This window comes from Colobus angolensis, unplaced genomic scaffold, assembly GCF_000951035.1.
Source record: "Colobus angolensis palliatus isolate OR3802 unplaced genomic scaffold, Cang.pa_1.0 Scaffold164, whole genome shotgun sequence".
NCBI classification, from domain to species: Eukaryota; Metazoa; Chordata; class Mammalia; order Primates; family Cercopithecidae; genus Colobus; species Colobus angolensis.
In genome coordinates, this window is record NW_012114755.1 from 2,444,942 (window position 1) to 2,448,250 (window position 3,309).

Consider the following 3,309-nt stretch of genomic DNA (forward strand, 5'->3'; position numbering starts at 1 on the left):
TTAGAATAAGACTTTAATTTGTTCTGTTTCCATATCAAGGTCTATGTCATGAAAGCAGGGCCAAATGGCAGTCCTCGTTCTAACCAAAGGGCCAATGAACCCTGCACCTATGCTGGCCTTGACATCACTGAGCGGTATGATAAAGTCCTTTGGCACACTTTTTTTGTCAGGTTGGTGAGACAGAGAAAGGTGGGTCTTTGCCAGGCAGATGGGCAAATTTCCAATACCCTGTTGAGTGTTAACAATCTATTTTGGTTTGTGCCTCAGGAGAGAGTTTGATATCTTTGGCTCTGTAGACAGCCAGGGCCATGGTTCTTACCTTTTCCACAATTGGAAGCTGAACATCATACAAGAAATGGAATTGGCTTATTGGCTTCTTTTACTTGCAGCTTCTCTCACAGCCCAAGCCAAGTCCACCAACCGTTTTCCACCAACCGGCCAGTGATAGCAGGGGACTGCATCAAAAGCACCAGCCCATTTTGTGAGCTCACACACCAAGTCAATCTCAGCACCGGTGTGGATCTTGAAGACCTTCAGAGTCACCATAATGGGAACTCCAAAAAGCTGAGCAATCTGAATTTGCTGCTGGAGGTTACAGCAGCCATCTGCCACCAATTGGACGTTCTTTTCTTTATGTTCTTTCTTAACAGGACCACCAGCCATTACACTTGGCCTGCCTCTGTGCATCTTCAGAGCTTGCACCGTTGCCAGCAACACAACCACGCTGGGCACCAAGCTGGAAGCTTGGCACTTGTTGAAATTTTTTTCCATTCCAATGTCAGCACCAAAGCCAGCTTCTGTCACTACAAATCCTTCTTCACCAACCAGTTTCAGGGCAATTTTATCAGCCAACACTGAAGAGTTGCCATGAGCGATGATCGCAAAAGGGCCCATGTGCATGAATACAGGTGTCCGTATCAGAGTCTGCATCAGATTTGGTTTCATTGCATCTTTCATCAAAACTGTCAAAACACTGGTCACCCCCAAATCATTTGGTGTCACAGGCTGCCTGGTTTTGTTGCTGGCCACCAACATCCTTCCCAGCTATCTCTTCATGTCCGAGAGGTTGTCTGTAAAGGCTGGCACCACCATGATCCCGCTGGCCACCATGATGTCAAACAGCATCTGCCGAGGAACCCTTCTCTGTGTTTGCCTGCCTGATGGTTATTTTTTGGTAGAAATCAGTCATTTGTATTTTTTAAATTGAGTGTTTTAATTTCCATAGGTTATTGGGGAACAGGTGGTGTTTGGTTACATGAGTAAGTTCTTTAGTTGTGATTTGTAAGATTTTGGTGCACCCATCAACTGAACAGTATACTCTGCACCAAATTTGTAGTCTTTTATCCCTCATCCCCTTCCCACCCTTTCCCCCTCAGTTCCCAAAGTCCACTGTGTCATTCTTATGGCTTTGCATCCTCATAGCTTAGTTTCCACATATCAGTGAGAACATACAATGTTTGGTTTTCCATTCCTGAGTTACTTCACTTTGAATAATAGTCTCCAGTCTCATCCAAGTCACTGAGAATGCCATTAAATCATTCCTTTTTATGGCCGAGTTGTACTCCATTATGCAGTATATATATATGTAGTGTGTGTGTGTATATATATATATATATATATATGCAGTGTGTATATATATATATATGTACACTACTGTTTATATATATAACAGTTTCTTTACCCACTTGCTGATTGATGGGCATTTTGGTTGGTTCCACATTTCTGCAATTGTGAATTGTGCTGCTATAAACGTGTGTGCAAATATCTTTCTTGTATAATGACTTCTTTTCCTCTGGGTAGATACCCAGTAGTGGTATTACCAGATCAAATGGTAGTTCTACTTTTAGTTCTTTAAGGAAACTCTAAAGTGGTTTCCGTAGTAGTTGTACTTGTTTACATTCCCACCGGCAGTGTAGATCACCGCATCCATGCCAACATCTACTATTTTTTTGGAAAAAGCGGTCATTTTTATTCAATACTCTCTGCCACGCGATGGTGGAAGGGTTGGTGTCGAGACAGGCAAATTTACTCACTTCCTCTTCTGTCAGTGTGCTTGGATTCATCTTATTCTCAGTTTTTTAAGTCGAGCAATCAGAGAATTTCTGAAAATTCTCTGACACCATTAAAGGAATCTCAGCCGACTATACAGAGCCTTGTCTGCACATTTTCATGCAGAATCCTTGAGTAGATGGCAGCAGCTGGTAAGTTATTGGCAACTGTGATGGCATGGATGTCTCCAGTTAAGTGAAGGTTGAACTCTTCCATGGGGATGATTTGGGCATATCCACTACCCATGGCTCCTTCTTTCACTCCAGAAGTCGGTCCTTGGGAAGGCTGCCTCATACAGGCAAAGGAGTTGACAAGCAGGTGCATGGTCAGAGCCTGCACAACCCAGTCATAACTGTGCTCGTCCCTTCTCCTAGAGGGGTGGGCGTGATCCCAGTGACTAAGACGTATTTTCCATCTGCTTGATCCTTTAACCTTCCTAGCACAGACAAAAACTTTGTCTTTATTTTTGTCATAGATTTTAATTTCATCTGCAAGCAATCCCAACTCATTATGGGTAAATGGATCAGTAGAAAGGTCTGCTTGACTCCACTGGGAATTCCTGTGGTTTGAGCTGCCAGCCTCTCCCATCTCATCCCATGTGGCCCACCTCCCTGTAATCAGTTGTTGTTGTAGACCTTTAAATGCCCCTTTGGGCCTAGGTTCAATGTCAGGCAACGTGAGAGTGTATTGCAGGGCTTTATAAATAAAGAAAAAGGTATATCAGAATGTCATCCAAGGCTCACCATGGCCTGATCACAGTTGACTTTTTTCTTTCATATATTTTAAAAATCGCAGTGGTTATTGCATTCATACGTCTACTTTCGTTCCAATGACAGAGAAGGGCATGCAAAGTGAAAGTCTCCTGAGTCTCTTTCTTGAAAAGCCACCACTTGCTACACTTGCCATTTTTATTTGATGATTATTATTAGCTGTGAATAGTAAGCTTATATTTATGTTTTGCATTTATTAGTATTATCAAGTGCATCAACTTACTTTTCTTATAAAATGTAAGTAGCACACAAAGAATATCTTTCTTTCTCCACTTCATGAAATTTGTTTATTTTTATTTAGTGTAAATATTAAAATTTTCTAGTCTTATTTCCTATGACTTCCTTTCATTTAAGTTATTTCAATTAGAAACTATTTCAAATATTCAGAAAACTTCTTCAATATATTTGTCTTGCATGGAATTTTGAGGATCTGGAATAGGATGTCAACTTTCAATGTATGCAGGCAAAGCATTTGTTTGATATCTGTGAG

At 41.3% G+C, this 3,309-nt stretch overlaps 1 pseudogene; it reads right to left on the reverse strand.

The window, feature by feature from the left end:
- LOC105508635 lies at nt 1-2,637 on the reverse strand (annotated as a pseudogene).
- Nucleotides 2,638-3,309: the final 672 nt, after the last annotated feature.